The sequence below is a fragment of the Podarcis bocagei genome (genome assembly GCF_964188305.1).
Source record: "Podarcis bocagei genome assembly, chromosome: 9".
Classification (NCBI taxonomy): Eukaryota; Metazoa; Chordata; class Lepidosauria; order Squamata; family Lacertidae; genus Podarcis; species Podarcis bocagei.
Window position 1 is genome coordinate 64,819,614 of NC_138134.1, and position 27,036 is coordinate 64,846,649.

General features: G+C 43.9%; 2 long non-coding RNA genes across 2 annotated transcripts; one reads left to right on the top strand and one right to left on the bottom strand.

The window, feature by feature from the left end:
* Positions 1-626: 626 nt before the first annotated feature.
* On the bottom strand, positions 627-3,556 carry LOC308594388. The gene is made up of 3 exons (XR_014011418.1): positions 3,420-3,556; positions 2,336-2,508; positions 627-1,477 (listed from the first exon to the last, which is right to left on the bottom strand). It is a non-coding gene; the product is annotated as an uncharacterized lncRNA (long non-coding RNA).
* A 90-nt stretch (positions 3,557-3,646) lies between these two features.
* LOC308594427 lies at positions 3,647-13,081 on the top strand. Its single transcript, XR_014011468.1, has 3 exons — positions 3,647-3,961; positions 7,830-8,024; positions 13,015-13,081. It is a non-coding gene; the product is annotated as an uncharacterized lncRNA (long non-coding RNA).
* The last annotated feature ends 13,955 nt before the right edge of the window (positions 13,082-27,036 follow it).

Sequence of the window (27,036 nt, forward strand, 5' to 3'; positions counted from 1 at the left end):
ATGTCCCAATTTGACGTAGGTCATAGTGTGCTCCCCTCCCCCGCTGTCTTCACCCTTAGAAACATTCCCAGTGGATGGGCAGGAGTGACAGGCGCTGTTGCTTACCACAATGCCTATGGCCAAACTCCACATCTGTAACCACTAATATTGTGGGCTTATTTGATCCCGAAAACCAATATGCTGTGTGTTGTCTAGTTATTCGCACCTTAGGGAACAGGGTGGTCATGGGGCCTTGATGCGCAAATCCTTCTTTTTATCACGCAATATATAAACTTTACTAAACTAATAGGGAGGCTACTGCTGCTGCTTGAAGAGGTGGCAAAGTTTATATACCACCTCATATATATCATGGTCATCCCCACTCCCAAATATATAAAAAATTCTCCCAAGTATCTTTAGGGGTCCTTTTCACGCAACGCACATGAAATGTGAAGAAAAAGAAGAAGAAGAAGAAGAAGAAGAAGAAGAAGAAGAAGAAGAAGGCGAATGTATTGAATTTTACACATTTTTGTATGTAGCTTCTGCAATAAACACATTTATTTTGCAAAGCAAAATATCTGAATGTCATGCTTTTTCTCTTTTGCATCAATGCATTCTTATATACAATTTACTCTAGTTATATTGCATTTCTGTACCCGTTATTCAGCTGGAGAGTTGCATTGCAAAATTCAGAGATGTGTGAATTTCAGACTGTAGCTGCATTTTGTTTTGCATTTTGTTTTCGAAAGTGCGAATTTGGTGGGTTCCTCCTTAAATGTGCATTTAATTGAATTTGTCCACCCTCCTCTAGTGAAGAGTGAGAAAAAAGAAATGGCGTAAGGCACAATGGTGTCAAACTACTGCAGTGCATCCGTGCCATTTGCAATGCAACTGACAGACTTTAGGTTAAGGCGTCATGCAGTCCGAAGATTCTTCATGACCTCTTGACATTTATTTCACTGGTACCTTATTTTGAAACTGCAGAGTGACTAGCTAGCCACCAGAGGGCTCTTATTGACGGCCCTGCTTTTGCAACAGTTCTCCCACCCCCTTATTGAGGTTACCTTGTTTAGGCAGACATAAACAAGATAAAATAAGAGGGGTGGGGGGGGTGGGAACATGTGCTTGGGTGGAAGAACCAGTTTCTTCAAAATCAGGGGTGGGAAGACATCGGTGGATTCAAAAGACATGTGGTCACTGAGTTTCTAGGAAAGCAACAAAAACAAAGTCCAGTTTGAAATGAAAATTAAAATTTGGGTTTCAAATGTCACTTGGCAGCCAGAGTGTAAATAAGGTCTCTGTGGTCACAGCTTTCCAAAGCAAAGCAGACTGTGTGGAGTAAATAGAAGTTTACGTGAAAAGCAAACGAAGAACCCAAATGTATCTTCACTATTGCTGGCAATCTATCTTGCTGGGAGGTGATGGAGATTTTTGGGGGGGGTGTGGATAGATGAGAAAGAGAAGGAGCCTTTAAAATCCTCTCACCCAAATGGCCCATCTAATAATAATAATAATAATAATAATAATAATAATAATAATAATGAAAGCCTGGAATAAGAAATATGTTTATCAATTGAATTACATGTTCTCACTTTCACTTTAAGGAGGACAGATGAGAACAGACTGTTCTCAGGTAGGAAGGGACTGTTCTCTGGTCTCCTGTAGCTGCACATAGAACAGGACAGAGAGAATGTGGCCTGCAAGGCATGCTGGGAAAGAAGCAGAGCCAAGAATCCCTGTTACAGAAACAAGTTTCAGTCCAACAAATTGCTGAGTCAGGATTGTCAGCTATAGCATTGGGTTTTCACTATCTTCTTGAGATGGGGTTTAAAATTTCTTTACCGACCAGCAAATGTTAAAGATGAAGTTCTTAAGGGGCATATAATCCAGACCACCGTGGACAAGGGTGGGGAACCTCAGGCCTGGGGACGAAAATGTGGCCCTCCAAGCCTCTCTCCCTGGCCCTCAGGTCTCTTCCCAAGCCACTCCCTAAGCCTGTTAAGCAGAACGGATCTAATTCACATAGAAATGAAAAACGTATGTGTATTAATGAAGGTTTGAAATGGAAAAGGGCTCAATATGCATTGCTAACATTTGAATGAGAAGTGACTATACTTGCTTTTGTTCAACTTTTGATTAGATAGCTCATTTTTAAATTGCTTTTGTGCTATGCAGCCTACTTGATAATGCTGATGCTCAATTTACAAATGCATGATTCATCCCTGCCGTATAAAATTTTGTAAAATTTCCTGCAAATAACAACAAAATGCTGGCCAGGGAGGCTGATGCTGTCAACTTTTCAAGTGAAGAAGAAGTGTATGAACTCTATTGAATGGATAATTGAGAAGGTACTAACCATAAACGTAACCCTCCCAAACCTGGTTCCTCAGCTGGTCACCTACATAATTGGTCCCGGCAGCAGTGGCAGGTAATATATTCCTTGGATGCCGAATCTGCTGCCCCCTGTGGATCCTGGCACCTGAGGTGGCTGACTCACCTTGCCTCATGGGTGTGCCAGCCCTGGTCATGCTACAGTGTGACAAAGAAACAAAACACAGGAAATAGCTTTAAACATTTATGGTATACTAGCGCAGAAAAAACACTCACCATTTTACAAAAATGGATTAACAAAACTATGGGTTTAATCATGACTAAATCTGGCTCCAGCCCATAAAGTTTTGTATGGAAATTCTAATTCACCCCCCAAATACCCCTCATTGAAATTGTAATACGTTGCCACAATCATTTATTTATTTATTTATTTATTTATACATACATACATACATACATACATCTGGCTCCAGCCCATAAAGTTTTGTATGGAAATTCTAATTCACCCCCCAAATACCCCTCATTGAAATTGTAATACGTTGCCACAATCATTTATTTATTTATTTATTTATTTATTTATTTATTTATTTATTTATTTATACATACATACATACATACATACATACATACATACATACATACCCTGCCCATCTGGCTGAGTTTCCCCAGCAACTCTGGGTGGCTCCCAACAGAATATTATTATTATTCATAATAAAGCAATAAAATATCTGTCATTAAAAACTTCCCTAAACAGGGCTGCCTTCAGATGTCTTCTAAAAGTCAGATAGTTGTTTATTTCCTTGACATCTGATGGGAGGGCATTCCACAGGGTGAGCGCCACTACCAAGAAGGCCCTCTGCCTGGTTCCCTGTAACCTCACTTCTCACAGTGAGGGAACCGCCAGAAGGCCCTCGGAGCTGGACCTCAGTGTCCAGGCTGAACGATGGGGGTGGAGACGCTCCTTCGGGTATACTAGGCCGAGGCTAGCTTCCACATTCTGGATTAGTTGTAGTTTCTGGGCCACCTTGAAAGGCAGCCCCATGTAGATCACATTGCAGTAGTCCAAGCGGGAGATACCTAGAGCATGCACCACAATGGCTATGCTATACCTCCATGGTTGGTGAGGCGGTAATGCTTCTGGATATCAATTTGTCAGGAATGAGCCAGCTCCTAGTGGAACTTTGCAGCCTGCAGCATGTCAGAGACTTAGATATGACACAGGCTGAGCAAAGAACACAGCAGTCAATGGTGACTCTTCTAGAGATTGGAATGTCGGTTGCCAAGGGAACAACTGAGAGCGGGCTGGAACACAGCCAAAGCTCTCATGAAGCTCAAACAGGCATGAACAGACACTGAGGCAGTCTGTCAGAGCAGGTAGAGGCTGGAGCTAATCCAATAAGTTGGAAGTTGGTGAATGGGAGGGCTGCTAGATAGGAAGCAAAACAAAAGACCCAAGGGGAGACAGTTCAATATATTCTGTAGTATCTGGAAGAAGTCTTCAGAAGAGTCATCTTGAGTGATAATGTCAGTGGCTGCGGCATGCTGTTTGTTTTTGCAATAAATCCTCCTTTTTAATTACCTACACTCACTGCATTATCAAGCTGGGAACCTGGATTCCTGACACAGTTGCTGGAAGCCACAGGAGGGGAGAGTGCTGTTGTGCTCAGGTTTTGCCAAAGGGTTTCCTACTGGCATGTGGTTGGCCACTGTGAGAACTAGATGCTGGACTAGGTGGGACACTGCCCTGATTCAGCAACCTCCTCTTATGGTCAGGGGTCCCTTTACTCTTTATGTAAGCTATCAAATCCACAAGCAGTGTCTCTCTCTGTGTGTTGCCACCTTGATTTGCAGGATTGCATACCCTCCAACATTCCTCTGATGAAAATAGGGACGTCCTATTCAATAGCAACACTATTCATACGCCATCCATCTGACTGGGTTGCCCCAGTCACCCTGGGCAGCTTCCAACATATATAAAAACATAATGAATCATTAAACATTTTTAAAAAACACTTCTCTATACAGAGCTACCTTCAGATGGCTCAGGGGTTAGATAACTCCATATCCTCCAACCTTTCTCCAATGAAAATAGGGACGTCCTAAGAAAAAGCGGGACATTCCGGGATCAAATCAGAAACCAGGATGGCTTCTGTAAATCCAGGACTGCTCCTGGAAAATAGGGACACTTGGAGGATCTGTGATAGAGAATCTGCTTCCCATACAGAAGGTCCCAGGTTCAGTCCTCAGAGTCTCGAGGTAGGGCTGGGAGAGATGCTGGTCTGAAACCCTCGAGAGCCACAGTCAGTGTATACCAGGGTTTCCCACACTTGGGTCTCCAGCTGCTTTTGAACTACATCTCCCATCATCCCTAGCTAGCAGGACCAGTGGTCAAGGATGATGGGAACTGTAGTCCAAAAACAGTTGGAGACCCATCATCCCTGACCACTGGTGCATTGACAAAGGGGGGAATTTGGGAGGTGCACAATGTTGTTGTGGATGCCTTTCCTCCTCCCCAAATGAACACCCCACTCCAAGTGGGAGATAACCAGAGCATGCACCACTCTGGTGAGACAGTGCGCAGGCAGGTAGGGTCTCAGCCTGTGTACCAGATGGAGCTGATAAACAGCTGCCCTGGACACAGAATTGACCTGCGCCTCCATGGACAGCTGTGAGTCCAAAATGACTCCCAGGCTGCGCACCAGGTCCTTCAGGGGCACAGTTACCCCATTCAGGACCAGGGAGTCCTCCACACCTGCAGCTGCCCTCTGTCCTCCCAAAACAGAACAGGCACTGCGTAGATAGTAAGAATGTTGCCAGAAAGGAACGTTTCTGGACTCCTGAACTTCAAAATACCAGCACACAAGTTGTTTACAAGATGTTAACTATGACGATAATGGGCAACAGATGGAGAAAGAACATCCTGCATATAATTTGATGTTAGACATATAGGAAGATTATTGGTTGAACACGTGGCAGAAAGTTTGGCAGGAGCAATGGCAAATTGTGGCTGGCCCCACATGTGGAGAAGGAAATTAAGCTTTAAGGTACACATTACAGAGAGGAAAGGGAAGCTTTGGATTTCGAAAACCAAGAGACGTGGAGAGGTCTGGGGCGCCATTTAGGGAGGGTAACAGGGGCCGCTCTCTCCTGCATGTGATTATTTCTCTACAGCACCTATTATCTCAGTCCATTTTGAATTATGGTGCTGGAGGAGACTCTTGAGAGTCCCATGGACTGCAAGAAGATCAAACCGATCCATTCTGAAGGAAATCAGCCCTGATTGCTCACTGGAAGGACAGATCCTGAAGCTGAGGCTCCAATACTTTGGCCACCTCATGAGAAGAGAAGACTCCCTGGAAAAGACCCTGATGTTGGGAAAGATGGAGGGCACAAGGAGAAGGGGATGACAGATGGTTGGACAGTGTTCTCGAAGCTACGAACATGAGTTTGACCAAACTGCGGGAGGCAGTGGAAGACAGGAGTGCCTGGCGTGCTCTGGTCCATGGAGTCACGAAGAGTCAGACACGACTAAACGACTAAACAACAACAACATCTCAGTCCAACTCTCTAGAGGAATAGCTACGCTTGGAACAGCGATCCCTGAAGTCTAAACAAAACTGCAAAATTCTATGAGGGTAACATTGAATGCATGGTACGAAACCTACTTGGCGTCTGCAGTATGTTGATGCATGGGCAACAATAGGTTATCTGTTATGTTAGGTTCTGATGCTCTCTGCAATTCCCTTATTTTCATTTTGCAGTCAGATGAAACTCCCCAATATAGGTTTGGATATGCCCCTTCCCACCTGTGTGCTGAGGGAGATCACTCAACATCATTTTTTTTTAAAAAAGAAAAACAGATGCAAGGAACCCAGATTGAAAGAGGGCCATCATGGTATTGGGAGAAGGAAACTTTAGGCTTTCCACTTGTACCCCCGCCCCCCTCTACTAGCGAAACAACATGAAGAAAGGGTTAACTCCCTCCTCCACCAGTGCCCCTCTGGTGCAGCAGCTTTTGAGCCTGAAAAAATACTTTGCAAGTTCAGTGTTGCTTACATTGACTAGCTGGTTTTTACATGGGGGATGATCCTGGTCCTACCTGTAGATGCTGGGGATTGAACCTGACATTTTCTGCATGCAAAACAGGTATCAGGACAGGAGTAGGCAGGAAAGGTGACAAGAATCATGAATCTACCAAAATAGATAGATACTGGCTTAATCTAGATTGATATTGTTGTTGTGAGGTATCTGAAAAAAAATCACAACCAGTTCTTAAAAAACAAATTACTTTTTAAAAGCAATTTAATTCTTTGATACTGTATATCCAGTGGAATTGGCCCCCCGTACCAGAAATACCTTTGCTGTCCCCTCCACCCACCAACCAAACAAACCCTGATATGGCATCTTGAGGTAGTTGGTGGACAGGATTTTGAGAAGCAATAGAGATAGGCCCATTTCTGAAGTGTTCAGGTACTGAGTACACTGGAAAGCATAATACATAATTGCACACACAAGTCTGTGAATTACGGAAGTTCCTCGTATGGCCCGATGACTGAGTGCCGTTTAGCCCATTTTGGTCAAGTGACTTTTATTTCTCCGTGGAAAATGCAACAACAGCAATACTCAATGGAAACAGTTATTGTGGAAAGTGGTTTTAAATGGCCTTCAGGTGGACATCTTATGACGTGTTGTGCAATCTCAAAAGATAAAGACTGGGTTCTCAAACTGGGGTGGGGTCATATGGCAGCTATAGGAGGTTGTGAGAATTATGTTCTAGAGAAAGAAAGGGTCCTGTGGCAGGCAGTGCTTTCATTCTACTGAGAAACTGCTTGGTTCTTAAAGCCAGGGCCGGCCTGCAGGCAAGGCAAGGTGAGGCAGCTGCCTCAGGCATCAGGTCCACAGGGGCAGCAGATCCAGATGTAGCTATTTACTTGCTGCTTGTTCCTGATGTAGGTCTTCACTGACTCCTTCTACCCTGGCAGGGAGGCGGGTGCCATTTTGCGGTTTGCCTCAGGTGTCGAAATGTCTTAGGCCAGCTCCGCTTAAAATTATATTGACAAATAGTTCATGACATGTTAAACTCCGTCTGTTTATTAAGACTTCAAGTGGGAGGCTGCAGAACTGAATGCTCTCCTGTATGTATGTATGTATATATGTATGTATGTATATATGCAAGCATGAATGTGTGTGAGAGTGTGTGTGTATGAGTGTGCATATATGTATAATAAAAACAGCACCTTTCTGTGCATAGAAAACTAGATGCTTGTCACATAGTTTGGTGTTGCATATAGGGAAAAATGAATTTGCCAGTTTAGTCTCTCTCAGAAAAAGTACAAATGGGGGCCTCCGTAAAGTAGGACATGTGGATCTTGGTCCATTTAACGTTGGCTCCCAAAGTCAGAATTTTTTTCCACTTGTGCAAATATTTCTGAGCTTTGGGGCTCATGTGAATTTCAGGCTTCTTGTCCTGCCCAACTGTTTTTCATGTTTTCATCTACTCATTATAACCACAGCAAGAGGAGGAAGACACAGAACATTCCTGATGTCTTTCCAGCAGTCTAGTGGAAAGACGTTCCTGGGTGTCTTCTTGGAATTTATCTGTGAGTGGAAACATCATCAGTGGCATCTCACCACAATACAAAGGAAGTCTGAACACCTCCCAGAAATAAACCTATGATTTCATTGGGACAGCCTTACTGACCCATGGCCACAAGGTAAACATTGCGTCTCAAACACTCACCGGAACTTATGGTTACAGGGCATTGAAAACATTTTTTTCAGCAGATTTCACAATAATAATAAAAAAGGACATCTTCATTTAGTTTACATAGCTGGAATTCTTATTGTCCAAGCATATAAGAGACTGCTTTCATACTGCATTGATCCAATTCATTGGACATGACCCAGCTAACTTTGGGGGACTTTCAATGCAATCTTATAAAGCAAGCCTGACCGAGTTCAATGGAGCTTACTCCTTGGTAAAGCAAGCCTAGGATTGCAGTCCGAAAAACATGCTTACATATCTCTCAATAAACCATAATGAAGGAAACCTAACAGATAGTTGTGTTGTTCTGCTGCAACAAAAATAGCAACTTAAAGCATGTGGAAGGTCTCAGGCCTGGAGACAGAATGTAGCTCTCCTGGGAATGAGTTCTAGTTCATGAAAGCTGTGCTGCAGTAAGTAAAGCAACATTTTTTTCCCCTATTAGTCCTTAAAATGCCACATGACTTCTTGTTGCCGCTGTTAACCACTCATGAATCACCAACCAAAAATGGTTCTTTCATTTGCCTGTTTGTATATAGGAACCTGCTTTTACACCACGGCAGACTGTTTTGGCCACTCACCTGGGATGTATTAAAATGTTGGGGGTTTATAAATATTTTTTAAAATAACAATAGAACAAAATGAAAGACTAGTATTCGTGATATTTTGGTTATTGATGCAGGCTGGGAGCAGATGTAAAGTAATGCCATCGTGTTCTGCATTTCTCTGCCACACTGTTGGTTGCTGTGGGAGAGGAGGGTTGGGCACTATATCATGTGTTTCCTTATGTGCACATTCAGGAAGAGCAGAGTGTAAATACAGGGCTGCCATTTGGGTTGCCAGCCCTGTGAGCAGTGTCAGCGCCCAGTTCTAGCTATAGATGCGGGTTCCTTTTTATGGGATAAGCTGTAGGTATTTTTTACGGACATCCTTGTCATTTTGTGCCTAAGGGTTCGCCCATCACTCGGTTACTTTCACAGACTTTTAAAAAGAATCTTCTGTCACCCTTCAAAAAGTAAAGTGAAAATAAAACCCCAACGACACGTCATGGTGTGTCCATGCTTTCCAACCCTGAGGTGAGTCTTGCTTGTTGTCTTTTCCTAGGCTGAGGCTGGGCTACTCAGGAACATTTGGATAAACGCCTCCCAGCTATGTCTGGAAAGTGCCCTTCGCATGTTCGTTCTGTATCACTTTACGCCGCATTGTGTGGCAGTCATTTCTCCAAGCAAAGCTTGTGCTGTGAGGTCATTCGTAATTATTAATCAATATTTGAAGGAGGTGCTTTTCTTGTCTCTAGCAACCTCAGAATGTACCTTTCACCACACCAGTACAGTGGTACCTCAGGTTACATACGCTTCAGGTTACAGACTCCGCTAACCCAGAAATAGTACCTCAGGTTAAGAACTTTACTTCAGGATGAGAACAGAAATCATGCTCTGGAGGTGCGGCGGCAGCAGGAGGCCCCATTAGCTAAAGTGGTGCTTCAGGTTAAGAACAGTTTCAGGTTAAGAACAGTTTCAGGTTAAGAACGGACCTCCAGAATGAATTAAGTACTTAACCCGAGGTACCACTGTATTTCCTTGCTCTACCAGAGTTGCTAATATGTCTCTGCTTTGATTTTATTTTATTCTTTTTTGTAACACATTTTCATGAGGAGGAAGAAGCTGTGATGCTTCACTTTGCACCATGCCAGCTGCTGTATGGGATGGGTCCCTGGCACAGATCTCTACATGAGTTGACCTGCACAACCAAGATTCCAGCTCCTGTAAAAGCCTACACAGTGTGCATAGACAAGTGTGCTCATGGGCTGTCTCAATTAAGATACCTGTGCACAACAACATTGAACAATAACAATATAGAATAATAATATAGAAATGGATGCATTCCTCCAGAACACACTCTGCTTTTGAAATCTGCAGCCTTTTAAACCAGATACAGTGGTACCTCGGGTTAAGAACTTAATTCGTTCTGGAGGTCTCGTCTTAACCTGAGGTACCACTTTAGCTAATGGGGCCACCTGTTGCTGCCACGCCGCTGCCATGGAATTTCTGTTCTCATCCTGAAGCAAAGTTCTTAACCTGAAGTACTATTTCTGGGTTAGTGGAGTCTGTGACCTGAAGCATCTGTAACCTGAAGCGTTTGTAACCCGAGGTACCACTGTAATTCAGAGTCAAACATGCAGTCTCTTCCTGTTGCTAATTGTGGTTAAGCAATTTCTACCTATGCCAAGCCAAGATGCCCACAAACTGAGCAGACAAGCAAAACCACCAGTGGGTGAGGCACTGATTAGGAGCCACATGACAATGGCTTGCCTCGGTTTCTGTTTGCAGCGTCTGCTTCCTAGACCCCATGATAAGAAAGTGCATGGAACCGCTTCCCATATGCAAACTGTGGTTCCTGTGTGTATGTCTGCGTGCAGGCCCTTGTAAACATACCCTAATCTTGCCTGCCCACTCCTGCCTCAAAGGCAGGACTTTCGGTAAGGGCAATGGCAATTAAAAAACCCTACATGTCTCGAATACAATTACACGGTTAGCTTCTTTTTATTTATTCGTTGTGTCTGTGTTGGCTTCTTGCTCTGGGGAGAGGAGGCGGGGTGCTCATTGTGACAGTAAATTGTTGCAATAAAAACAAGAAAAATGAAGCCCCAGACCTAAGTATGATGTAACACAAGGCTTCATTGTTCTTGGACTTTGTTTTCCCACATGTGCACATTTATGAAGGTCGTGCCCTCTGCTATCATCCACGGCAGAAGTCAAAGCACTTTCTAAGTTGTAAAACTTGAGGGTTGGCTCAAGACATTGAGCCATTTGAAGCAGTTGCAGCCTCACACAGTTTTGGAGGTGGGTTCTTCTTCTTCTTCTTCTTTTATAGACTACTCATCTTCATGACAGAAACATCAGTTTTGGTTTCCAACGTATAAAATAAATATAAAATAAATTGATTACAGTGTAGTAGTTAGGGCAGGGAAGGGGAATCTGCTACCCTCAAGATGTTGCTTGATCAATGTCCATCATGAGGCTCATGGGATTGGAATATAAAAAAACTGGAGATTTCCGAGTGTTGGACTGGGATTGGGAAAACCAAGGTTCAAATCCTCACTGAGCGATGAAACCAAGAAAAGACACATCATCCTCATCCTCAAAATTTGTTATCTACATGCTCCCCCCCCATCTGACTGGGTTCCCCCAGTCGCTCTGGACAGCTTCCAACAAATTAAAACACAATACAACATCAAACATTGAAAACTTCCCTAAACAGGGCTGCCTTCAGATGTCTTCTAAGTCAGATAGTTGTTTATTTCCTTGACATCTGATGGGAGGGCATTCCACAGGGCAGGTGCCACTACTGAGAAGGCCCTCTGCCTGGTTCCCTGTAACCTCACTTCTCGCAGTGAGGGAACCACCAGAAGGCCCTCGGAGCTGGACCTCAGTGTCCGGGCTGGACGATGGGGGTGGAGACACTCCTTCAGGTATACTAGTAAAGGTAAAGGTAAAGGGACCCCTGACCATTAGGTCCAGTTGTGACCAACTCTGGGGTTGTGGCGCTCATCTCGCTTTACTGGCTGAGGGAGCCAGCGTACAGCTGGTCATAATAATAAAATTTTTTATTTATATCCCACCCTCCCCAGCCGAAGCCGGGCTCAGGGCGGCTAACAACACTAAAATAGTGCAACATTATAAAATCATGTGGCCAGCATGACTAAGCCGCTTCTGGCATACCAGAGCAGCGGAAGGAAATGCCGTTTACCTTCCTGCCGGAGTGGTACCTATTTATCTACTTGTACTTTGACGTGCTTTCAAACTGCTAGGTTGGCAGGAGCTGGGACCGAGCAACGGGAGCCAATGTAGGTCTTTCAGGACCGGTGTTATGTGGTCCTGGCAGCCATTCCCAGTCACCAGTCTAGTTGCATTCTGGATTAGTTGTAGTTTCTGGGTCACCTTGAAAGACAGCTCCACGTAGAGCACATTGCAGAAGTCCAAGTGGGAGATACCTAGAGCATGCACCACAATGGCTATGCTGTAACTCCATGGTAGGCGAGGCGGTAATGCTTCTGAATACTAGTTTCTGGAAGTCACAGGAGGGGAGAGTGCTGTAGTGCTCAGGTTCTGCTATAGGGTTTCTTACTAGCATCAGGTTGGCCACTGTGAGAACTAGATGCTGGACTAGGTGGGACACTGCCCTGATTCAGCAGCCTCCTCTTATGTTGTTTCCCAGGAAGGAAACACATGCATTGACAAAGGGGGAAATTGGGGAGGCGTACAATGTTGTTGTGGATGCCTTTCCTCCTCCCCAAATGAGTGCTCAGGTTATTACCATTATGCAGAAAATGTCTGTTGTGCCCTAAATCGAAGGCTGCCGGGTTTCTAAAACAGAGTTACTGTATTTGCACACTGTGGAATCATTCTCTCTCTGTGTGTGTTTTAAGCTTGCTTAGGAAATTGTTGTTAAGAAATATGTCTCTTTGGTGGAATGTAATTAGCATCGCTTTCTTCCTGCTATGAGCTATAATTCTGTGAGTAACTGGAAGCAAAAAATAAAATAAAAAATGAGGTTATTCTGAGCCATGGTTTATGCATTTCAAATAATTTGTAAAGTTAGATTTGTAGCAGTAGATGATGCAGGGGGTGTGCAGAAAAGCCCAGCAGACGTCTCTTTCACTTCCTGTTTAAGTCCGTGGTCTGGGGAGGAGTGCCACAGCCTCTAATGACAGTTGGTTCACTGGAAGAAATTGGTTTCTTCCACAATCTATAAATGTAATTTTAGGGAGATTAAACAGGGCATCACAACATGCATGGACTTTTATACTGCAGTCTTTGGCTTGACATGAACTGGGTAACTCAGATTCTGATCACGAGTAATTTGTGATGCTTGTACCAATAACTTCATTTATTCAGAAACACTTTAATATTATTATTCAATATTTATTTATTTTTCAGCTGGGACTCAACAGAACTCAGTTCCAGCACCTCTCAGATGAGTGCCATTGCCATTACAGTTGTACCTCTTGGCTCCTGAACAAATTGGCTCCCAAAACAATTGAAACCCGGAAGTGAGTGTTCCAGTTTTTGAACAATTTCTGGAAGCTGAACATCTGGTGCGGCTTCCGATTGGCTGCAGGACGCTCCTGCAGCCAATCAGAAGCCGCGCTTTGGTTTTCAAATGGTTCCAGGAGTCAAATGGACTCCCGGAATGCGTTCTGTTCGAAAACCAAGGTACCACTATATAAGAGAACAAGGGGGGGGGGGAATTCGTGGTGAGTTCCAGCACCTCTTTTCCCAGAAAAATAGCACCGTTTATTATTATTTTATTTATTAAATTTGTATACTGCCCTCCATCCGTAGATCTCAGAGCAGTTCACAACACCAAAATAGAAGATTTTAAAAAACAATACAAAATACATAATAGAATAAGAATGAAAACCAACCATTAACCCCCCTTCCACAACACATTTAAAAGGATTCCTTCCAGTAGCACCTTAAAGACCAACTAAGTTAGTTCTTGGTATGAGCTTTCGTGTGCATGCACACTTCTTCAGATACACTGAAACAGAAGTTGCCAGATCCTTCTATATAGTGAGAAGGTGGGGAGGGGTATTACTCAGAAGGGTGGTGGGAATGGGAGATTGGCAGATAGCTGAGATGAGCCTGTTGATGACTAAGAGTCTCACTATATAGAAGGATCTGGCAACTTCTGTTTCAGTGTATCTGAAGAAGTGTGCATGCACACGAAAGCTCATACCAAGAACTAACTTAATTGGTCTTTAAGGTGCTACTGGAAGGATTTTTTTTATTTTGACTATGGCAGACCAACACGGCTACCTATCTGTAACTGAAACATTTAAAAGGGTATTGGATGTAATGAACCAAAGGCGTGGTTCTCACCTGTGCCACTGTCAAAGGTGGGAATGCATGCAACTGAGACTTGCTGAGGCTCATTCTCATTTAGTGATTTAGCGTTGTGTCCAAATGCTGCCCATCTCCTTTGTCTTCCCTCCCCTCTCACTTTTTGTCACCAAAAAGCCAGTTAATACACTTAACTGGTTTGTTAGCAGGGTTGTACATGATGTCCTGACAGAGTTCCTAACAAGGCTTGACACAGAGTTTCTCCAAGCCATAGCAAGGGAGGGTATGTGCAAGCTTGGCAAATCCACACCATGATCAACTCCCACCCGGAAACCAATGTCCCCACTGTGGAAGGACGTGTGGGTCCAGAACTGGCCTCCACAGTCACTTACGGACTCATTGTTAAAACCGCGTTTATGGAAGACAATCTTACTTGGCTACGAGTGATTGCCAAAGAGGAAGAAGAAGCAAGGGGGCAAATGCACAGTTAATTCACTGTGTCTAAATATAGTGCAGAGAGCCAGGGCAGAAATGTGAGTCAATGAAGTGAGAGGTACCTAAGATTTGTTTCAGATTATGATGAGTTTTGAGGAATTAAGCTGCTGGCTTTTAAGAGAAGGTGGGTTTTTGAAGGAAAGGAGAAGTGAAGAGTAATTATTCTGGAAGAAAGTCCCGACACTGGCGGAGGAAGAGGCGTGCGGGGGGAGTGCACCGCCCCTGGCAGCACGATCCCGGTGGGGTGCCATCGTGGCTGCTGCCCCGCCCGCGCTGGGTGCCACGTCCCTACGGGCTGCACACTACGCCCCCAGGACTCGCACCAGCGCCGCCCACACCTGCTCTCCGCCCCCCCGGTGCCAGAGCATGAAGCTCCACCACTGAGTGGATTCACTGACTGTACCCAGTACAGTGGTACCTGGGGTTAAGTACTTAATTCATTCCAGAGGTCCGTTCTTAACCTGAAACTGTTCTTAACCTGAAGCACCACTTTAGCTAATGGGGCCTCCTGCTGCCGCTGCGCCGCCGGAGCACAATTTCTGTTCTTATCCTGAAGCAAAGTTCTTAACCTGAAGCACTATTTCTGGGTTAGCAGAGTCTGTAACCTGAAGCGTATGTAACCCGAGGTATCACTGTATCAGGTTCTTGAGGCAGGAATGTCATAAGTTTTTAGGCTGGGCTCCAGATTCATGTACTAAACCTACCTTAGACTATCTGTCTTTAGGCCTCAGAGCCCTCGTCCAGCACAGAAAGGAAGGTGTGCAATGTCCAGCAATGATCTTATTCAAATGACTAATAAATACAGCAGCTGCCTTAGAACAATAGAATCTTAGAAATCTAGATTTGGAAGGAACTCCAAGGATTATCTATTGCAAGCTCCTGCAATCACAGGTGAACCTGCTGACAAATGGACATCTTGTGGCAAAGAGCTTTGTGGACCATACGGCTTTGTTTATAATGGCCAACTATGCAACAGCCACACAACTAACAAGCCTAATTATTGGCTCTTGCTGGATTCATAGTGTCAGGAACTGGAGTGTGTGGGTCTACATTTCCTATTTGCCACAGGGTTCGCCTTCTATGAATATCGTGCCTCTGTGAATGTGAGTTGCTGGGGAACAACAGCAAGAGATGGCTGTTGACCTTGGGTTGTGTTAGCAGACTTCCCAAGGGGCATCAGGCTGGCCACTGTGAAAACAGGATGATAGATGGGCCTTTGGTCTGATTCTTATGTAAACCCATTGTGCGAATTAGATCAAAAGATTCCATGTGACTTGAATGCTTCCAAGTTGGTCTAATAAAAACCCGCAAATGTCTTCACTGTTTTTTAATCCTCTAGGTCTAAGAGGAATGAGGTAGCCCCTTCCTCCACCCAAACCACAGCCCAGATTTCATTTTTGAAAACACGTTCCTTGCCATCTTTTTGGATCAAAACACTAGAATAGCGCATCCAATGGTGGTAATTTCCCTTCTAAAACCATTGTCCAAGGCATCTTGGCATTCTGCCTTCCAAGTTGCTACACCCTGCTATTGAATCAAATGCCAAGGTCGGTGCCCTGCTTTTGATTTATATAGCCCAAGTTCTTGGCACCATCACGATTCTCTCCGCACCTCCCTGACTCCATATAGTTAAGATCTAGATTTTGCCAGCTAGGCAGTTGCTGCATATTTCGTCACAATGACTGCATTTGAAGGCATCACACCAGCTAGAAGATGATATAGCCAATTGCACATTTAATAGCAATTGTGTAGCATATTTTGCGTGTAACAGTGAATGCCCAAAATGTAGCTGGCGGACAAGTTGCACATTTTCACTCAGCAACTAATAAAAAATGAATGCAACCTTGTTTCAATTGGCCACAAATAGCCAAACAGTGAGATGGAGAATGTAATTAATCTATACCACAAAAGCACTTTTGAGGACCCAAACACAGCCATAATTAAAAATGCCTCTCCCAAATCTCTCTTTCTTCCCTACTACCCTAATTAGTTCCATCAGAGTCAATAATTGGTTTAGCGCTGTACTTCGCAAGCCCTGAGGTTCCTTGTGGATTTATTGGATGCCAAGAAACTATTAAGAACTATCAGGGTTTTTTAAGTCCACAAGCTTATAATGGAAGCATGCCACAAGTCTCAGCTGGTAGCTGCTGTCTCTGTCAATGCTGGTGTGGTTTATTAAACCATACTCAAGACCAGCTGATGGTGCAATGTATTAACTGGGTGGAAAGCGAGATGAGACGCAGACAGGGCTGTAATCTGAACCCCTGGAAGGGCTAGAGGCCTTGGGTGGTCAACCTGGATGACCTCCAAGCTTTCAAGGCCCAGACTAACCACATGTAAATAGAGAACAAGCAGACGTCTGTGCAACATTGTGAAATGTTCCTCACCTGTGTCTGCAGCTTGTCTTTCTGTATGCACCACTACTAAACCACCTTCAACTTAAGCACCTTTAAGATGAGGTCTGTCAACATAATCCTTCTCCATCATCATGAACTCAATCCCACCGTACACTGGACCTCTTTATTTGAAGGCTGTTCCAAACATGGCTTAATTTTTATTTATTGTATTGATTTCTCATGTTTTCCTCCAAGGAGCACAAGACAGCACACATGGTCTCCCCTCATTCAACCCTACTTAACAACCCTAAGACCCTACATAACATCTTCCAGCCTTGGTTATTCAGTGTATGCAAGCTGATTCTCAAATGTTTAGTACTAGAGCAAAGTTGGGGTCTGATTTCCAGATCTGGGATGTACGTTCTCATGTTAGGCCTTGATGTTAATTGTTATTGCATTTATTAGCATACATTTATCTGGTGCCTGCTTCTTGGGAGAAAAGCAATGACAAACCTAGACAGCATCTTAAAAAGTAGAGACATCACCTTGCCAACAAAGGTCCATATAGTAAAAGCTATGGTTTTCCCTGTAGTGATGTATGGCAGTGAAAGCTGGACCATAAAGAAGACTGATCGCCATAGAATTGATGCTTTTGAATTATGGTGCTGGAGGAGACTCTTGAGAGTTCCATGGACTGCAAGAAGAACAAACCTATCCATTCTTAAGGAAATCAGCCCTGAGTGCTCACTGGAAGGACAGATCGTAAAGCTGAGGCCCCAATACTTTGGCCACCTCATGAGAAGAGAAGACTCCCTGGAAAAGACCCTGATGTTGGGAAAGATGGAGGGCACAAGGAGAAGGGGACGACAGAGGACGAGATGATTGGATAGTGTTCTCGAAACTACCAGTATGAGTTTGACCAAACTGTGGGAGGCAGTGGAAGACAGAAGTGCCTGGCATGCTCTGGTCCATGAGGTCACGAAGAGTTGGACATGACTAAACGACTAAACAACAACAAAATCTGGTGCATGGGTACAGTAAGGATGCAATATTATTTCTTGAGTATATCAATGCAACAATTTCTGTCGCAAAAGTGACACCCAAGATAGCTTGCATCCTAAGTCATGTGCAGAAAATGCTACAAAACAGTGAAACTGATTAAAGCTAAATTAAAATGGGACACAGAAAGAGAACCTAAAAGCGTTCAAAGACCTAAAAACTCAAGGGGGTAAATAATTGGTGGAATTAATAATAATAATAATAATAATAATAATAATAATAATAATAATAATAATATCTTCCCAAGGCTTAAAAAAGCATCAAGGAGAGGGCCAGTCAGCCCTCCCTAGGCTTCGAGTTATGAGCTTTGCTGGATGAGGTCAAAGGCTCATGTAGTTTGGCATCCTGTTATCACATTGGCCAAATACTCATACACATACACGCATCACTTTTAATTTTTCTCTGAGATGCAGCAGGGAGGAAAAGGGAAAATTGGGATATTCCAGGATCAAATCAGAAACCAAGATGGCTTCTGTAATTCCAGGACTGTCCCTGGAAAATCAGGACACTTGGCGGGTATGTAAACTTGGAGATACCCTTTATTTAAAGTGTTCCTAAGGGGGTGACAGGGATGCGGGTGGCGCTGTGGGTAAAACCTCAGTGCCTAGGACTTGCTGATCGTAAGGTCGGCGGTTCGAATCCCCACGGCGGGGTGAGCTCCTGTCGTTCGGTCCCAGCTCCTGCCCACCTAGCAGTTCGAAAGCACCCCTAAGTGCAAGTAGATAAATAGGGACCGCTTTATAGCGGGAAGGTAAACGGTGTTTCCGTGTGCAGCGCTGGTGCTGGCTCACCAGCGCAGCTTCATCACGCTGGCCACGTGACCCGGAAGTGTCTTTGGACGGCCCCGGCCCCCGGCCTCTTGAGCGAGATGCGCGCAACCCTAGAGTCGGTCACAACTGGCCTGTACGGGCAGGGGTACCTTTACCTTTTTAAGGGGGTGACTGTCCCAGACCACACACTTTGAGGGGACGCTGCCTTAATGTGGCATCAATGACAGTAACTCTGGTGGGCAGCTAACAGCTGGCAAACAGCAAGGTAGGACCTGCACCCTCACCTGGGGCCCTACTTTCCTTCACCTGTATTCAAAACCCAGCTAGAGATGCCACAGGGCTGAGAGAAAGGTCAGAGACCGGAGGAAGGGAGAAAACAGAGCGTGCCTGGGACTGATTAGCTCTTCAGAATTTAAAATGTTTTCTGCTAGTTAATCTCGATGAGGATCTGTATGCCTATTGTTTAAAATAAAACCGAAAGAGACCTGCATAATGGGAACCCTGCTTGCTTTAGATTGCAAGGAAGACTTTTTGTTCACTGATCTAAGAAGTTAAGGATTTAACATCTTTGCAGGATTGCTGTGTATCATGTGTTCTTCAACCTGATCTGAGTTTGCAGAAGGTATACATCTTTCTCAGCTAAGACCCCCCCTTTTTTCTGCCCCTTTGGCTCATCAGTTGTTCACCTGATCTGGATATAGCCGGTTTGTCTTTTCTTAGATCTCTCATTGATCCAGGTTTAGGGGGAAGAAGAATGGAAAAAACAGTCCTTCCCACATATAGCCCGGATTGGGTTGGAACAATCCAATCTGATCAGCAAGCAGAGCCTTAAACAAATCTGCTCTAATTAACCTTATCTCAGCAATCTCTGAGTCTCATAAATGCCAGAGAGATCACCCTCTTGCATGAAGCAGCCTCATTCTACCAACATCAATGGAGCCATGTGGATTTTCACTAGCCCCGTGCTGGCTGGTTCACTGAAAGGAAAAGCACAAAACCTTCCTTCAATAGACAATGGGAGCAGAGGGTTTGGGTTAAGGGGAAAAGGAAGATCCTGCTGCCTTTTTTCTATCTGCTGCAGAGCAAAAACTTGCTAGCATTTTATCCCCGAATCATTGCACGCCAGTCTGCTTTGCTTATGGATTTGGGTCAGGGAGAAAACAGAGTTGCCATATTTTAAAAAGTGAAGCTTGTTGATTATTATTTTTTTGGTCAGAGTTGTTGAGCATTTTAATTTTTTTGCAAAAGTCATCATACGTTGCCATACAGACTTTTAACACATACTGGAAATTCCCCCCAGGACAAAACCCTAGGACAAAAGCAAAGCAGTTGGGTGAATGATAGCCAGCTTGCATGATTGCAGGAAGGGGCAAGGTAGGATCAGCTGCCTGTGACACATGCCAAAGTATTGTGCAAAGAGATATGCAAGATGGATGCTGTGGCTTGAACTGAGGACCAAATGGCCTGGCCCTGTCTAGTGTGATATTTGGGCCTCAGCCAATAGAACTTTCTTAACAACCATGGTCTAATGGGATACCTGAAGTAGTTGCTGGTTAAATTTACTTTTGCTATATTTTAGAGTTAATGTTCACACACAGGAGTGCAGTACTCTATGATAAAACAACCACGTGATATTCTACCAGAACCTTATTGTGAAGGACAGGTAAGAATAAATAAATACTAGTAGGTCTTGCACAACATGGAGAATCTGAGGATGTTCAGAAATTCTTTGTCTTGGATCTGTCACTTTTAATGACTATCCATAAATTGCATACATTGGGAAGATTATATTGCCTAAAGTATCTAAATTGATGTACCTTTGAAGACTGCAGCCTTCTAAACATCCAACTTGTTTGTCAGCAATTTATTTTCTAGAAAACATCTCTGTAGACCACACCAATAATGTTCTTTCTCCAGAAATCCTGGAGATATATATTTTTTAAGACTCTTTTTTATTACGCTCCTCTGAAAGCACTGGAGCAGTCATGGGTTTCGTGGTTTCTTGCATGGTTTCGCTTTGGGAGGCAGCAAATAAAAAGCTTAATAAGAGAAATCGTGTTTTTCCAGACTCCAGCTGGTGAAGTGCAGCATGTAACTAGCTTAATTTGTAAGTGGCTTTGACTCATATGTTCCAAAGTCTTGCAGTTAAACGCTAGACGTTATGTGGACGTCACAAGTAAATTTATTGCTAATGGAAATAAAGGAGAGATTGAGAGAAGTCTTGTGACTGAAGATACTATGCAAGCTTTCCATAGTGATAGCTGCTGAGTTGGCATCTGGCAAATCATAGCTTGCCATAATCAATAAAGTATTAAAATTGTATTTTAAAAAACAGAGCCCCCAAGAGAACAAATTGTGGCCCACTCAAGCATTAAGCATTACTCTATCTCCTCTCAGACCACATTGCCTATTGCAACCTGTGATTCCATATCCATTGTCATGGATGAAGGCAGTCCAGTCGTGGCCGATTCTGGGGTTGCGGCGCTTATCTTGCTTTATTGGCCGAGGGAGCCGGCGTACAGCTTCTGGGTCATGTGGCCAGCATGACTAAGCCACTGCTGCCAAACTAGAGCAGCGCATGAAAATGCCATTTACCTTCCCACTGGAGCGGTACCTATTTATCTACTTGCACTTTGAGGTGCTTTCGAACTGCTAGGTTGGCAGGAGCAGGGACCGAGCAATGGGAGCTCACCCCATCATGTGGATTCGAACCGCTGACCTTCTGATTGGCAAGTCCTAGGCTCTGTGGTTTAACCCACAGCGCCACCCACATCCCAAGAGTCATGCTGGATCAGATCAAAGGCCTGCACAGCATCCTGTTCTCACAGTGGCCAACCAGATGCGTAGAGGAAGCCTGCATTGAGTACAGCACCACTTCCCTCACTTGTGATTTCCAGCAACTGGTACTGAATACCAGTGTGCTGCCTCCAACAGTGGAGGCAGATTATAGCCATCACCACCACCCCAGCCACAAAGTACCCCCACACTGATTTCTTGCCTTCATTTCTTGTTTAATATTGTATTAATATGTTGGTTCAATTATAATTTCCCTTGAGCATATTTTTTTTATAATGGAAAGGCAGGATAAAAATCCTCTACTAAACAATAGTAACGATATGAAGCCATAATTTTTAAACATATTTTGCAGTCATTTATCTCCTTAAAGCGATTTGAGGTATAGTATAGGAGTTTCCAAAGTGGTTTACAAATGTCTGAAATGGTAAAGTTTCCGCAAAGGTCAATACAGTAACAACAGAACGTTGCAACAGGAGACCATAATGCTAAGTTAGAGAAAGCCAGCCATTGAAAGAACTAAAGAAAATCTTCACCTGATGCCAAAAAAACTAATACTGTTATGGTTGAATAGGGGAATTATATAAACAGCAAAGTCCAAAGGGAATTAAATTCAAGAGGGTACAGACTGCATTAACTACTTTGATATCAGTGACAATTCATAAAATACAATTGTGTTGATAACACAGATATCCAGGCATTGTTAAACCAGGATGTCTATGGTGTACTATTCTTCATTTCAGTTTGTTTTTACCCTTACTGTTTAAAATCCTCCCATTCCCACTGCGTGTGTGTGCCAAACATTTCATGAGTCTAATGAAGAAATCTGTAGTCCGTGAAAGCCTGTGACATAATAGATTGGTTAGTTTTTGAGACCTCATTGCAGCCCTCTTTGTGGACTTCATAGCCATTCCTCCTATATCCATATTAACCGGACAGCAATTTCCAGTTTTTCAATTGGTCTTTCCATACCGGCATATGTTACAGATACACTATTTCCATTTCCTTGGGCCCCTTTGGAAGGAAGGGTGGGATATAAATTGAATAAGCAACTAAATAAATATTGGGCCCAAATCATCATATGTTCCTTCACTTGTTTAAACTCCCATTCAAATTTTAAAGATGATTTTGTAATGATAAAATGAGATGTTAAATGAAATTGTTTTTGTCCTGCAATGAATTCCTAGGACTTGGTTGATGTTCTTAAAGATATGTTGCCTCTCAAAAAAAAAGAAGAAGAAGAGGACAGCTTTGTTAAAGCTCAAATATAATTATTTCATTTATTAGATTTATATACCGCCCTGCATCGTAAGACCTCAGGGTGGTTCACAGAATAAACTTCAGGCTAAAAGCCTGGCTGGATTCATTCCATTTACCTTGTTCTTACTTTCACTGTAATGTAGAATATTTTAAGGCACAGTTAAGGCTGTTTCCTTTTACCTGCAAGTAAGTCCTCTTGAACTCAAATGTGGCCCTCCAGGCCTTTATCTGGCCCTCAGAATTCTCCCTAGGCTGTGCCCCACCCCAAGGCCCCATCCTTCCCCAACCTGCACCACACCTAGATTGTGCTTTTGCACGGGTGAAATGTGTCCTTTGAGCTGTGATAATACCTCTTGCTGGATGAAAGATGGAGAGATAGGTGTGTGTGTGTGTGTAGACCTTAGACTTCTGTACAAAAGGTAAAAAAGAATACCCTTTGCTCTTCCAACTTTCTTCTCACCCCATTCATCTCTGGCATGTGACACTTGCCTTCCACTCAAAGAAGGTTATTCATGAGGGAATAGCTCTAGAGCTGCTGTTTTAACTTCCCCTGATTCCCCTGCTGTAGTGCTGCTCCAGGCCATTGTGGGAAATTAAAATGGCGGTTCTTGGACCCAGCCTCCTGTCTGCTTCTGCTAGGTTCCTGGACTTGCCCACATTGGAGAGGGGTCCCTGACACAGGACAGAACCTACCAGAAGATAATTTTGAGGAGCCTCTGAAACCTGGATCAAGCCCTATATTGGGGGATCGACACTGAAGCAACATCTTTGAACTTCTGTCAAGACTCCACGCAGGGAGAGACTGTTATGACTGCCATCCCAGTAGTCTCCTGCTACCAGCTACAACCTGGACTGGAATGACTTTGGTTTACTACTGAATAAACATATAAGAAGAAGTAAACAATCCGTTCCCTGTACATGTGGACGGTCAGATGTTTCTTCTTCTAAGTGTCTCTACATGCAGTTTATCCTTTAAAGCTCAGCCTCTCGACTTAGTAGACAGACAAGTTGGCAAATCAACGTGAGCTTGTCTGCTGGAGGAGTGGAGTGAACTCAGTAAATGTGTACAGAACCCTCTGCCAGTAATCAAGTCAACAGATCGTATTTTATTGGAATGGGGCCTAGTGCGGTAAAGGAGAACCTCCACCCTTCCCTCCACCTCCAGTGATAGTTTTTAATGTCCCATCAGGGCAGTAAGAAAAATAAAAACAGTCTGTCTGGGGTCTAAAATTGCTAGAGTAGAGTACATCAATAAAGATGTCCATCATGCAAGATGTTCTGCTCAGGAAACACCAGGGCCTGTTAATAGTTATAACATGCTCAACTAACTGCACACAGAGGCTCTTTAGAATTTTTTTATATACTGTACTTTTCCGTGTATAAGATGAGGTTTTTCCCTTTAAAAACCATGCTAAAAAGTGGAGATCGTCTTATACATGGGTAGTGCATAGGGTGGACGTTTGATTGGTTGCTGCTGAGGCTGTCAGTGGCTATTGTGCAAGTTATTGGTTGCTACATCAATGGGTGGTGTTGATTGGATGACGCTCTGGCAGTTGGGCGGGCAATGGGACAGATGGGAGGCGGATTTAGCAACTCGCGTGGGAGAGTGATTTCGGCAACCCCCCCCCCCAATCCAGCTCAACAACTCTGTGCCATTCCCCCCCTTTTTTTAAACTTGAGTCTACCAAAATAGGGGGCATCTTATAGACAGAAAAGTACGGTACACTAATATAATGCCATTTTAAAAGGGGCTTCACTCCACTGCTTAAGGTGTCACTGCTTACTCTGGAGCAGGCCCTCTCCTCACTGATGCCCAAATGGCACGCTGATTATGTTAAATGCAGGACTGAATGGACTATGTGTCTGTTTCTATATAGCAGCTGTGGGGATGGGTGACTAGTGTGGATACAGTACAACTGCTCCATTTTGAGTGGGACATCCTGGACTGACAGAAGCCATTCCAGCTTCTGATGCCAATCCCGGATGTTCCAGAAGCCAGTGCCGCACTCACTCGGGAACCAAAAGAGCATGGAACCAAAAGTTGCACATTTTTCGGCGCCGCGCTCTCCTATTCCTCCCGTGCCACTTCCGAAAGTACAGTGGTACCTCGGGTTAAGAACTTAATTCGTTCTGGAGGTCCGTTCTTAACTTGAAACTATTCTTAACCTGAGGTACCACTTTAGCTGATGGGGCCTCCTGTTGCCGCTGCGCAATTTCTGTTCTCATCCTGAAGCAAAGTTCTTAACCCAAGGTACTATTTCTGGGTTAGCGGAGTCTGTAACCTGGGGCATCTGTAACCTGAAGCGTCTGTAACCCGAGGTACCACTGTACATGTTTGTGAGGCGTTTGTGGAGGTGGTAATGTGTACACAACCAAACCTGAGATTCTCTCATCTGTATTTTGAAATACTTGAGTCAAGAAGCATGCTTCTTTTGAAGATGTCCTCTAGCTCTTGATTACACAATATACCCAGCTTATTTAATTTTCTATATTGAAAAGGAAATCCAAAAGCAGAGCTTGCTGTGTGTGTGTGTGTGTGTGTGTGTGTGTGTGTGTGTGAGAGAGAGAGAGAGAGAGAGAGAGAGAGAGAGAGAGATGTACTGAACATTAGGAAATCAGTGGCAGAATAGCTGCAGACTAAATTTTTGCAGACGACAAAAAGTTGGGAGAAGCAAGGAAGCAAGGACAACCAATACAGAGAGGAAGAGGAACAGAAGAGAGGTCAGCCAGAAATGGATACAAGCAGATGAAATTACAGGTCCTTCTAGTCTAAGGGCAGATCTCTCTAAGATAGAAGGCGTATACTGTGCATGCTGCTCTGAAACATCCAAATCAGGGAAGCACATTAGATGAAGGGCTGTAGCTCAGTCGCAGGTTCAATTGGACTGGGAATGTTCCCATCTGAAGCCCTAGAGGGCTTCTGCCAGTCAGTCTAGACAATATTGAGCTACATGGACGGATTCAATGGGGAAGCTTTCTATGTTCCAAAAGAACATTTAAACTATTGCTATCACAGGGTGTTGAGTCAAGGGGGAGCCAATTTGAGAAGATCCATGTGGGGGGACGATGATGACAAATTTTGGCCTTGCAGCGAGTGCCATACTACAAAAGATTACCAAAGCCGACACCTGTTATTGCAGGTGTGAAATGGTGCCCTAATAGCTCTCTGTTATAGCTTAAGCTACTCCCCCCCCCCTTGTATCACAGCGCAAGTAAACCTTGGAGGTTTTTAAGCAGAGGTTGGATAGCCATCTGTTATGGATGTTGCAATTGTCAGGAGCTTGTCCTACTCTCAACTGGCATGTTCCCTCCCTCCTGGTCGATCGTTTGGGAACTTCAAAAGCTTTCTTCTGCCTGAACATCACAGCAACCGATGCCAACAGACATCGACACATTTAGGAATCCGCAGAGTTTGCGCAGCTTGCGTAACACACTTCAGCAACTCAGCATTTTGGCTAATCTACTTTATTTACATATAAGCACACACTGAGGCTGCAACATGGCTCCCTCTCTCTCTAGCATCGGACAGCAAAGAGAAAAAACAAAGGACAATAGTCCCACTTCACGGAACACAGTAACACAAACAACCTGTCTCCCTCACTTCCCACTCTGCGGAGTCAAAACATATACTGTCATGTGATAGACAACAATCCCATGACTGCAGTCATGGAGCAGGAATTCTAACAGCAATACCTGCACTGCAGGGGGTTGGAGTTGATGAATTTTGGGGTCCCTTCCAACTCTACAATTCTATGGTTCTAAGTCTCAAATGCTGCTACCGTTCCTCACAGAGGAGTTGCTCCATCTCCTTGATCATTTTGGCTGCCATTTTCCAAACAGAAACGGAAAGAAAGAAGGGAATAGTATGGGTAAGTCATTAAATATAAAGGATAAGTCATAAATATAAAGCCTCAAATTGAAGCACAGAAAAATTGACGTGTACTGCATGTTTTCAACTAGCTGTTGTCTTGGGCAAACATGTCTCACACACTCTTAAAGCGAGGGTGGTATAGTGGTTAGACAGAGGTTTGGACCAGGATGAGAGAGACCCACATTCATCTTCCCACATAGCCATCAACTTCACTGAGTGACTTCAGGCTAGTTACTGTCTCTGAGTCTAACCCACCTCACAAGGCAGATGATAAAATGAAGTGTGTGAGGGCAAACATCCCACACAACAACTCGAGCTCCTTAGGGGGGGAAATGAAATATAAACAGTTCTACTGCCTCATTGCAGCCATTTATTTTAGAGCTAAGTTGAAATTTTCCAGAAGACATTAAAAAAAAATCCCCTTAGAAAATGAAGATCACTTTGTAGAATTTTACCTGAATGTTTTGCACAATATTTTTGATGGGAAGGTGTCATCCCACCTTCCCACCCCATGCTGTGGGACGGTGCTAAG